Here is a 12117-nt window from a genome sequence, read left to right on the forward strand (position 1 = left end):
AAATATCACTTTGCCAATTCCACAAGAACTGTCTTAGCGAACGGCTTCTTGAGGGGAACGCTGTAACTCTGTGACATGATTTCACAGAACACAAAGAAGTTTCTCAGAAAGCTTCTTTCTCTTTGTTATCGGAAGATATTTCCTTTGGCCCTATAGTCTTCAAAGGGATCCGAAATATCTGTTCTCAGATTCCACAGAAATAGGGCTAGCAAAGAGATCCTCGAAATACACATGTAACTCTGTGAGATGAATTAACAGAACACTAAGCAGTTTCCAGAAATCTTCTTTCCATATTTCATCTGAGGATATTTCCTTTTTCACCAGAGCCCTATATGGGCTTCCAAATATCACTTTGCCAATTCCACAAGAACTGTCTTAGCGAAAGGCTTCCTGAGGGGAAAGCTGTAACTCTGTGAGATGATTTCACAGAACACAAAGAAGTTTCTCAGAAAGCTTCTTTCTCTTTGTTATCGGAGGATATTTCCCTTGGCCCTATAGTCTTCAAAGGGATCCGAAATATCTGTTCTCAGATTCCACAGAAAGAAGGCTAGCAAAGAGATCCTCGAAATACACATGTAACTCTGTGAGATAAATTCACAGAACACTAAGCAGTTTCTCAGAAAGCTTCTTTTCAGATTTTATCTGAGGATATTTCCTTTTTCACCATAGCCCTCTATGGGCTTCCAAATATCACTTTGCCAATTCCACAAGAACTGTCTTAGCGAAAGGCTACTTCAGGGGAAAGCTGTAACTCTGTGAGATGATTTCACAGAACACAACGAAGTTTCTCAGAAATCTTCTTTCTCTTTGTTATCGGAGGATATTTCCTTTGGCCCTATAGTCTTCAAAGGGAACCGAAATATCTGTTCTCAGATTCCACAGAAAGAAGGCTAGCAAAGAGATCCTCGAAATACACATGTAACTCTGTGAGATGAATTAACAGAACACTAAGCAGTTTCTCAGAAACCTTCTTTCCAGATTTCATCTGAGGATATTTCCTTTTTCACCATAGCCCTCCATGGGCTTCCCAATATCACTTTGCCAATTCCACAAGAACTGTCTTAGCGAAAGGCTTCTTGAGGGGAAAGCTGTAACTCTGTGAGATGATTTCACAGAACACAAAGAAGCTTCTCAGAAAGCTTCTTTCTCTTTGTTATCGGAGGATATTTCCTTTGGCGCTTTAGTCTTCAAAGGGATCCGAAATATCTGTTCTCAGATTGCACAGAAATAGGGCTAGCAAAGAGATTCTCGAAATACACATGTAACTCTGTGAGATGAATTAACAGAACACTAACTAGTTTCTCAGAAAGCTTCTTTCCATATTTCATCTGAGGATATTTCCTTTTTCACCAGAGCCCTCTATGGGCTTCCAAATATCACTTTGCCAATTCCACAAGAACTGTCTTAGCGAAAGGCTTCTTGAGGGGAAAGCTGTAACTCTGTGAGATGATTTCACAGAACACAAAGAAGTTTCTCAGAAAGCTTCTTTCTCTTTGTTATCGGAGGATATTTCCTTTGGCCCTATAGACTTCAAAGAGATCCGAAATATCTGTTCTCAGATTCCACAGAAAGAAGGCTAGCAAAGAGATCCTCGAAATACACATGTAACACTGTGAGATGAATTAACAGAACACTAAGCAGTTTCTCAGAAAGCTTCTTTCCATATTTCAACTGAGGATATTTCCTTTTTCACCATAGCCCTCTATGGGCTTCCAAATATCACTTTGCCAATTCCACAAGAACTGTCTTAGCGAAAGGTTTCTTGAGGGGAAAGCTGTAACTCTGTGAAATGATTTCACAGAACACAAAGAAGTTTCTCAGAAAGCTTCTTTCTCTTTGTTATCGGAGGATATTTCCTTTTGCCCTATACTCTTCACAGGGAACCGAAATATCTGTTCTCAGATTCCACAGAAAGAAGGCTAGCAAAGAGATACTCGAAATACACATGTAATTCTGTGAGATGAATTCACAGAACACTAAGCAGTTTCTCAGAAAGCTTCTTGCCAGATTCCATCTGAGGATATTTCCTTTTTCACCATAGCCCTCTACGGGCTTCCAAATATCACTTTGCCAATTCCACAAGACCTGTCTTAGCGAAAGGCTTCTTGAGGAGAAAGCTGTAACTCTGTGAGATGATTTCACAGAACACAAAGAAGTTTCTCAGAAAGCTTCTTTCTCTTTGTTATCGGAGGATATTTCCTTTGGCCCTATAGTCTTCGAAGGGAACCGAAATAACTGTTCTCAGATTCCAGAGAAAGAAGGCTAGCAAAGAGATCCTCGAAATACACATGTAACTCTGTGAGATGAATTCACAGAACACCAACAAGTTTCTCAGAAAGCTTCTTTGCAGATTTCATCTGAGGATATTTCCTTTTTCAACATAGCCCTCTAGGGGCTTCCAAATATCACTTTGCCAATTCCACAAGAACTGTCTTTGCGAAAGGCTTCTTCAGGGGAAAGCTGTAACTCTGTGAGATGATTAAATAGAACACAAAGAAGTTTCTCAGAAAGCTTCTTTCTCTTTGTTATCGGAGGATATTTGCTTTGGCCCTATAGTCTTCAACGGGATCCGAAATATCTGTTCTCAGATTCCACAGAAAGAAGGCTAGCAAGGAGATCCTCGAAATACACATGTAACTCTATGACCTGAATTAACAGAACACTAAGCAGTTTCTCAGAAAACTTCTTTCCAGATTTCATCTGAGGATATTTCCTTTTTCACCATAGCCCTCTATGGGCCTCCAAATATCACTTCGCCAATTCCACAAGAACTGTCTTAGCGAAAGGCTTCTTGAGGGGAAAGCTGTACTTCTGTGAGATGATTTCACAGAACACAAAGAAGTTTCTCAGAAAGCTTCTTTCTCTTTGTTATTCGAGGATATTTCCTTTGGCCCTATAGCCTTCAAAGGGATCCAAAATATCTGTTCTCAGATTCCACAGAAATAGGGCTAGCAAAGAGATCCTCGAAATACACATGTATCTCTGTGAGATGAATTCACAGAACACTAAGCAGTTTCGCAGAAAGCTTCTTTCCAGATTTCATCTAAGGATATTTCCTTTTTCACCATAGCCCTCTATGGGCTTCCAAATATCACTTTGCCAATTCCACAAGACCTGTCTTAGCGAAAGGCTTCTTCAGGGGAAAGCTGTATCTCTGTGAGATGATTTCCCAGAACACAAAGAAGTTTCTCAGAAAGCTTCTTTCTCTTTGTTATCGAAGGATATTTCCTTTGGCCCTATAGTCTTCAAAGGGATCCGAAATATCTGTTCTCAGATTTCACAGAAATAGGGATAGCAAAGAGATCCTCGAAATACACATGTAACTCTGTGAGATGAATTAACAGAACAGTAAGCAGTTTCTCAGAAAGCTTCTTTCCAGATTCCATCTGAGGATATTTCCTTTTTCACCATAGCCCTCTATGGGCTTCCAAATATCACTTTGCCAGTTCCACAAGAACTGTTTTAGCGAAAGGCTTCTTCAGGGGAAAGCTGTAAATCTGTGAGATGATTTCACAGAACACAAAGAAGTTTCTCAGAAAGCTTCTTTCTCTTTGTTATCGGAGGATATTTCCTTTGGCCCTATAGTCTTCAAAGGGATTCGAAATATATGTTCTCAGATTCCACAGAAAGAAGGCTAGCAAAGAGATCCTCGAATTACACATGTAACTCTGTGAGATGAATTCACAGAACACTAAGCAGTTTCTCAGAAAGCTTCTTTCCAGATTTCATCTGAGGTTATTTCCTTTTTCACCATAGCCCTCTATGGGCTTCCAAATATCACTTTGCCAATTCCACAAGAACTGTCTTAGCGAAAGGCTTCTTGAGGGGGAAGCTGTAACTCTGTGAGATGATTTCACAGAACACAAAGAAGTTTCTCAGAAAGCTTCTTTCTCTTTGTTATCGGAGGATATTTCCTTTGGCCCTATAGTCTTCAAAGGGATACGAAGTATCTGTTCTCAGATTCCAAAGAAAGAAGGCTAGCAAAGAGATCCTCGAAATACACATGTAATTCTGTGAGATGAATTCACAGAACACTAAGCAGTTTCTCAGAAAGCTTCTTTCCAGATTTCATCTGAGGATATTTCCTTTTTCACCATAGCCCTCTATGGGCTTCCAAATATCACTTTGCCAATTCCACAAGAACTGTCTTAGCGAAAGGCTTCTTGAGGGGAAAGCTGTAACTCTGTGAGATGATTTCACAGAACACAAAGAAGTTTCTCAGAAAGCTTCTTTCTCTTTGTTATCGGAGGATATTTCCTTTGGCCCTATAGTCTTCAAAGGGATCCGAAATATCTGTTCTCAGATTCCACAGAAATAGGGCTACCAAAGAGATCCTCGAAATACACATGTAACTCTGTGAGACGAATTAACAGAACACTAAGCAGTTTCTCAGAAAACTTCTTTCCAGATTTCATCTGAGGATATTTCCTTTTTCACCATAGCCCTCTATGGGCTTCCAAATATCACTTTGCAAATTCCACAAGAACTGTCTTAGCGAAAGGCTTCTTGAGGGGAAAGCTGTAACTCTGTGAGATGATTTCACAGAACACAAAGAAGCTTCTCAGAAAGATTCTTTCTCTTTGTTATCGGAGGATATTTCCTTTGGCCCTATAGTCTTCAAAGGGAACCGAAATATCAGTTCTCAGATTCCACAGAAATAGGGCTAGCAAAGAGATACTCGAAATACACACGTAACTCTGTGAGATGAATTCACAGAACACTAAGCAGTTTCTCAGAAAGCTTCTTTCCAGATTTCATCTGAGGATATTTCCTTTTTCACCAGAGCCCTCTATGGGCTTCCAAATATCACTTTGCCAATTCCACAAGAACTGTCTTAGCGAAAGGCTTCTTGAGGGGAAAGCTGTAACTCTGTGAGATGATTTCACAGAACACAAAGAAGTTTCTCAGAAAGCTTCTTTCTCTTTGTTATCGGAGGATATTTCCTTTGTCCCTATAGTCTTCAAAGGGATCCGAATTATCTGTTCTCATATTCCACAGAAAGAAGCCTAGCAAAGAGATCCTCGAAATACACATGTAACTCTGTGAGATGAATTCACAGAACACTAAGCAGTTTCTCAGAAAGCTTCTTTCCAGATTTCATCTGAGGATATTTCATTTTTCACCAGAGCCCTCTATGGGCTACCAAATATCACTTTCCCAATTCCACAAGAACTGTCTTAGCGAAAGGCTTCTTGAGGGGAAAGCTGTAACTCTGTGAGATGATTTCACAGAACACAAAGAAGTTTCTCAGAAAGCGTCTTTCTCTTTGTTATCGGAGGATATTTCCTTTGGCCCTATAGTCTTCAAAGGGATCCGAAATATCTGTTCTCACATTCCACAGAAATAAGGCTAGCAAAGAGATCCTCGAAATACACATGTAACACTGTGAGATGAATTCACAGAACACTAAGCGGTTTCTCAGAAAGCTTCTTTCCAGATTTCATCTGAGGTTATTTCCTTTTTCACCATAGCCCTCTATGGGCTTCCAAATATCACTTTGCCAATTCCAGAAGAACTGTCTTAGCGAAAGGCGTCTTGAGGGGAAAGCTGTAACTCTGTGAGATGATTTCACAGAACACAAAGAAGTTTCTCAGAAAGCTTCTTTCTCTTTGTTATCGGAGGATATTTCCTTTGACCCTATAGTCTTCAAAGGGATCCGAAATAAATGTCCTCAGATTTCACAGAAATAGGGCTAGCAAAGAGATCCTCGAAATACACATGTAACTCTGTGAGATCAATTTACAGAACACTAAGCAGTTTCTCAGAAAGCTTCTTTCCAGATTTCATCTGAGGATATTTCCTTTTTCACCATAGCCCTCTATGGGCTTCCAAATATCACTTTGCCAATTCCAGAAGAACTGTCTTAGCCAAAGGCTTCTTGAGGGGAAAGCTGTAACTCTGTGAGATGATTTCACAGAACACAAAGAAGATTCTCAGAAAGCTTCTTTCTCTTTGTTATCGGAGGATATTTCCTTTCGCCCTATAGTCTTCAAAGGGATCCGAATTATCTGTTCTCATATTCCACAGAAAGAAGGCTAGCAAAGAGATCCTCGAAATACACATGTAACTCTGTGAGATGAATTCACAGAACACTAAGCAGTTTCTCAGAAAGCTTCTTTCCAGATTTCATCTGAGGATATTTCCTTTTTCAACATAGCCCTCTAAGGGCTTCCAAATATCACTTTTCCAATTCCACAAGAACTGTCTTAGCGAAAGGCTTCTTGAGGGGAAAGCTGTAACTCTGCGAGATGATTTCACAGAACACAAAGAAGTTTCTCAGAAAGCTGTTTCTCTATGTTATCGGAGGATATTTCCTTTGGCCCTATAGTCTTCAAAGGGATCCGAAATATCTGTTCTCAGATTCCACAGAAATAGGGCTAGCAAAGAGATCCTCGAAATACACATGTAACTCTGTGAGATCAATTAACAGAACACTAAGCAGTTTCTCAGAAAGCTTCTTTCCAGATTTTATCTGAGGATATTTCCTTTTTCACCATAGCCCTCAATGGGCTTCCAAATATCATTTTGTCAATTCCACAAGAACTGTCTTAGTGAAAGGCTTCTTCAGGGGAAAGCTGTAGCTCTCTGAGATGATTTCACTTAACACAAAGAAGTTTCTCAGAAAGCTTCTTTCTCTTTGTTATCGGAGAATATTTCCTTTGCCCCTATAGTCTTCAAAGGGATCCGAAATATCTGTTCTCAGATTTCACAGAAATAGGGCTAGCAAAGAGATCTTCGAAATACACATGTAACTCTGTGAGATGAATTCACAGAACACTAAGCAGTTTCTCAGAAACTTCTTTCCAGATTTCATCTGTGGTTATTTCCTTTTTCACCATAGCCCTCTATGGGCTTCCAAATATAATTTTGCCAATTCCACAAGAACTGTCTTAGCGAAAGGCTTCTTGAGGGTAAAGCTGTAACTCTGTGAGATGATTTCACAGAACACAAAGAAGTTTCTCAGAAAGCTTCTTTCTCTTTGTTATCGGAGGATATTTCCTTTGGCCCTATAGTCTTCAAAGGGATCCGAAATATCTGTTCTCAGATTCCACAGAAAGAAGGCTATCAAAGAGATCCTCGAAATACACATGTAACACTGTGAGATGAATTCACAGAACACTAAGCAGTTTCTCAGAAAGCTTCTTTCCAGATTTCATCTGAGGATATTTCCTTTTTCACCATAGCCCACTATGGGCTTCCAAATATCACTTTGCCAATTCCACAAGAACTGTCTTAGCGAAAGGCTTCTTGAAGGGAAAGCTGTAACTCTGTGAGATGATTTCACAGAACACAAAGAAGTTTCTCAGAAAGCTTCTTTCTCTTTGTTATCGTAGGATATTTCCTTTGACCCTATAGTCTTCAAAGGGATCCGAAATATCTGTTCTCAGATTCCACAGAAATAGGGCTAGCAAAGAGATCCTCGAAATACACATGTAACTCTGTGAGATCAATTAACAGAACACTAAGCAGTTTCTCAGAAAGCTTCTTTCCAGATTTCATCTGAGGATATTTCCTTTTTCACCATAGCCCTCTATGGGCTTCCAAATATCACTTTGCCAATTCCAGAAGAACTGTCTTAGCCAAAGGCTTCTTGAGGGGAAAGCTGTAACTCTGTGAGATGATTTCACAGAACACAAAGAAGTTTCTCAGAAAGCTTCTTTCTCTTTGTTATCGGAGGATATTTTCTTTGGCCCTATAGTCTTCAAAGGGATCCGAATTATCTGTTCTCATATTCCACAGAAAGAAGGCTAGCAAAGAGATCCTCGAAATACACATGTAACTCTGTGAGATGAATTCACAGAACACTAAGCAGTTTCTCAGAAAGCTTCTTTCCAGATTTCATCTGAGGATATTTCCTTTTTCACCATAGCCCTCTATGGGCTTCCAAATATCACTTTGCCAATTCCACAAGAACTGTCTTAGCCAAAGGCTTCTTGAGGGGAAAGCTGTAACTCTGTGAGATGATTTCACAGAACACAGAGAAGTTTCTCAGAAAGCTTCTTTCTCTTTGATATCGGAGGATATTTCCTTTGGCCCTATAGTCTTCAAAGGGATCCGAAATATCTGTTCTCAGATTCCACAGAAATAAGGCTAGCAAAGAGATCCTCGAAATACACATGTAACTCTGTGAGATGAATTAACAGAACACTAAGCAGTTTCCAGAAATCTTCTTTCCATATTTCATCTGAGGATATTTCCTTTTTCACCAGAGCCCTCTATGGGCTTCCAAATATCACTTTGCCAATTCCACAAGAACTGTCTTAGCGAAAGGCTTCCTGAGGGGAAAGCTGTAACTCTGTGAGATGATTTTACAGAACACAAAGAAGTTTCTCAGAAAGCTTCTTTCTCTTTGTTATCGGAGGATATTTCCTTTGGCCCTATAGTCTTCAAAGGGAACCGAAATATCTGTTCTCAGATTCCACAGAAAGAAGGCTAGCAAAGAGATCCTCGAAATACACATGTAACTCTGTGAGATGAATTAACAGAACACTAAGCAGTTTCTCAGAAAGCTTCTTTCCAGATTTTATCTGAGGATATTTCCTTTTTCACCATAGCCCTCCATGGTCTTCCAAATATCATTTTGCCAATTCCACAAGAACTGTCTTAGCGAAAGGCTTCTTCAGGGGAAAGCTGTAGCTCTGTGAGATGATTTCACAGAACACAAAGAAGTTTCTCAGAAAGCTTCTTTCTCATTTTTATCGAAGGATATTTCCTTTGGCCCTGTAGTCTTCAAAGGGAACCGAAATATCTGTTCTCAGATTCCACAGAAAGAAGGATAGCAAAGAGATACTCGAAATACACATGTAACTCTGTGAGATGAATGCACAGAACACTAAGCAGTTTCTCAGAAAGCTTCTTTCCAGATTTTATCTGAGGATATTTCCTTTTTCACCATAGCCCTCCATGGCCTTCCAAATATCATTTTGCCAATTCATCAAGAACTGTCTTAGCGAAAGGCTTCTTCAGGGGAAAGCTGTAGCTCTGTGAGATTATTTCACAGAACACAAAGAAGCTTCTCAGAAAGCTTCTTTCTCTTTGTTATCGGAGGATATTTCTTTTGGCCCTATAGTCTTCAAAGGGATCCGAAATATCTGTTCTCAGATTGCACAGAAATAGGGCTAGCAAAGAGATCCTCGAAATACACATGTAACTATGTGAGATGAATTCACAGAACACTAAGCAGTTTCTCAGAAACCTTCTTTCCAGATTTAATCTGAGGATGTTTCCTTTTTCACCAGAGCCCTCTATGGGCTTCCAAATATCACTTTGCCAATTCCACAAGAACTGTCTTAGCGAAAGGCTTCTTGAGGGGAAAGCTGTAACTCTGTGAGATGATTTCACAGAACACAAAGAAGTTTCTCAGAAAGCTGTTTCTCTATGTTATCGGAGGATATTTCCTTTGGCCCTATAGTCTTCAAAGGGATCCGAATTATCTGTTCTCATATTCCACTGAAAGAAGGCTAGCAAAGAGATCCTCGAAATACACATGTAACTCTGTGAGATCAATTAACAGAACACTAAGCAGTTTCTCAGAAAGCTTCTTTCCAGATTTTATCTGAGGATATTTCCTTTTTCACCATAGCCCTCCATGGGCTTCCAAATATCATTTTGCCAATTCCACAAGAACTGTCTTAGCGAAAGGCTTCTTCAGGGGAAAGCTGTAGCTCTGTGAGATGATTTCACAGAACACAAAGAAGTTTCTCAGAAAGCTTCTTTCTCATTTTTATCGGAGGATATTTCCTTTGGCCCTGTAGTCTTCAAAGGGAACCGAAATATCTGTTCTCAGATTCCACAGAAAGAAGGATAGAAAAGAGATACTCGAAATACACATGTAACTCTGTGAGATGAATGCACAGAACACTAAGCAGTTTCTCAGAAAGCTTCTTTCCAGATTTTATATGAGGATATTTCCTTTTTCACCATAGCCCTCCATGGCCTTCCAAATATCATTTTGACAATTCAAAAAGAACTGTCTTAGCGAAAGGCTTCTTCAGGGGAAAGCTGTAGCTCTGTGAGATTATTACACAGAACACAAAGAAGTTTCTCAGAAAGCTTCTTTCTCTTTGTTATCGGAGGATATTTCCTTTGGCCCTATAGTCTTCAAAGGGAACAGAAATATCTGTTCTCAGATTCCACAGAAAGAAGGCTAGCAAAGAGATCCTCGAAATACACATGTAACTCTGTGAGATGAATTCACAGAACACTAAGCAGTTTCTCAGAAAGCTTCTTTCCAGATTTCATCTGATGATATTTACTTTTTCACCATAGCCCTCTATGGGCTTCCAAATATCACTTTGCCAATTCCACAAGAACTGTCTTAGCGAAAGGCTTCTTGAGGGGAAAGCTGTAACTCTGTGAGATGATTTCACAGAACACAAAGAAGTTTCTCAGAAAGCTTCTTTCTCTTTGTTATCGGAGGATATTTCCTTTGGCCCTATAGTCTTCAAAGGGATCCGAAATATCTGTTCTCAGATTCCACAGAAAGAAGGCTAGCAAAGAGATCCTCGAAATACACATGTAACTCTGTGAGATGAATTCACAGAACACTAAGCAGTTTCTCAGAAAGCTTCTTTCCAGATTTCATCTGAGGATATTTCCTTTTTCACCATAGCCCTCTATGGGCTTCCAAATATCACTTTGCCAATTCCACAAGAACTGTCTCAGCGAAAGGCTTCTGGAGGGGAAAGCTGTAACTCTGTGAGATGATTTCACGGAACACAAAGAAGCTTCTCAGAAAGCTTCTTTCTCTTTGTTATCGGAGAATATTTCCTTTGCCCCTATAGTCTTCAAAGGGATCCGAAATATCTGTTCTCAGATTTCACAGAAATAGGGCTAGCAAAGAGATCCTCGAAATACACATGTAACTCTGTGAGATGAATTCACAGAACACTAAGCAGTTTCTCAGAAAGCTTCTTTCCAGATTTCATCTGAGGTTATTTCCTTTTTCACCATAGCCCTCTAAGGGCTTCCAAATATAATTTTGCCAATTCCACAAGAACTGTCTTAGCGAAAGGCTTCTTGAGGGGAAAGCTGTAACTCTGTGAGATGATTTCACAGAACACAAAGAAGTTTCTCAGAAAGCTTCTTTCTCTTTGTTATCGGAGGATATTTCCTTTGGCCCTATAGTCTTCAAAGGGATCCGAAATATCTGTTCTCAGATTCCACAGAAAGAAGGCTAGCAAAGAGATCCTCGAAATACACATGTAATTCTGTGAGATGAATTCACAGAACAATAAGCAGTTTCTCAGAAAGCGTCTTTCCAGATTTCATCTGCGGATATTTCCTTTTTCACCATAGCCCTCTATGGGCTTCCAAATATCACTTTGCCAATTCCACAAGAACTGTCTTAGCGAAAGGCTTCTTGAGGGGAAAGCTGTAACTCTGTGAGATGATTTCACAGAACACAAAGAAGTTTCTCAGAAAGCTTCTTTCTCTTTGTTATCTGAGGATATTTCCTTTGGCCCTATAGTCTTCAAAGGGATCCGAAATATCTGTTCTCAGATTCCACAAAAATAGGGCTACCAAAGAGATCCTCGAAATACACATGTAACTCTGTGAGACGAATTAACAGAACACTAAGCAGTTTCTCAGAAAGCTTCTTTCCAGATTTCATCTGAGGATATTTCCTTTTTCACCATAGCCCTCTATGGGCTTCCAAATATCACTTTGCCAATTCCACAAGAACTGTCTTAGGGAAAGGCTTCTTGAGGGGAAAGCTGTAACTCTGTGAGATGATTTCACAGAACACAAAGAAGTTTCTCAGAAAGCTTCTTTCTCTTTGTTATCGGAGGATATTTCCTTTGGCCCTATAGTCTTCAAAGGGAACCGAAATAACTGTTCTCAGATTTCAGAGAAAGAAGGCTATCAAAGAGATCCTCGAAATACACACGTAACTCAGTGAGATGAATTCACAGAACACTAAGCAGTTTCTCAGAAAGCTTCTTTCCAGATTTCATCTGAGGATATTTCCTTTTTCAACATAGCCCACTATGGGCTTCCAAATATCACTTTGCCAATTCCAGAAGAACTGTCTTAGCGAAAGGCTTCTTGAAGGGAAAGCTGTAACTCTGTGAGATGATTTCACAGAACACAAAGAAGTTTCTCAGAAAGCTTCTT

Source organism: Macaca nemestrina, chromosome 11 (genome assembly GCF_043159975.1).
Source record: "Macaca nemestrina isolate mMacNem1 chromosome 11, mMacNem.hap1, whole genome shotgun sequence".
Classification (NCBI taxonomy): Eukaryota; Metazoa; Chordata; class Mammalia; order Primates; family Cercopithecidae; genus Macaca; species Macaca nemestrina.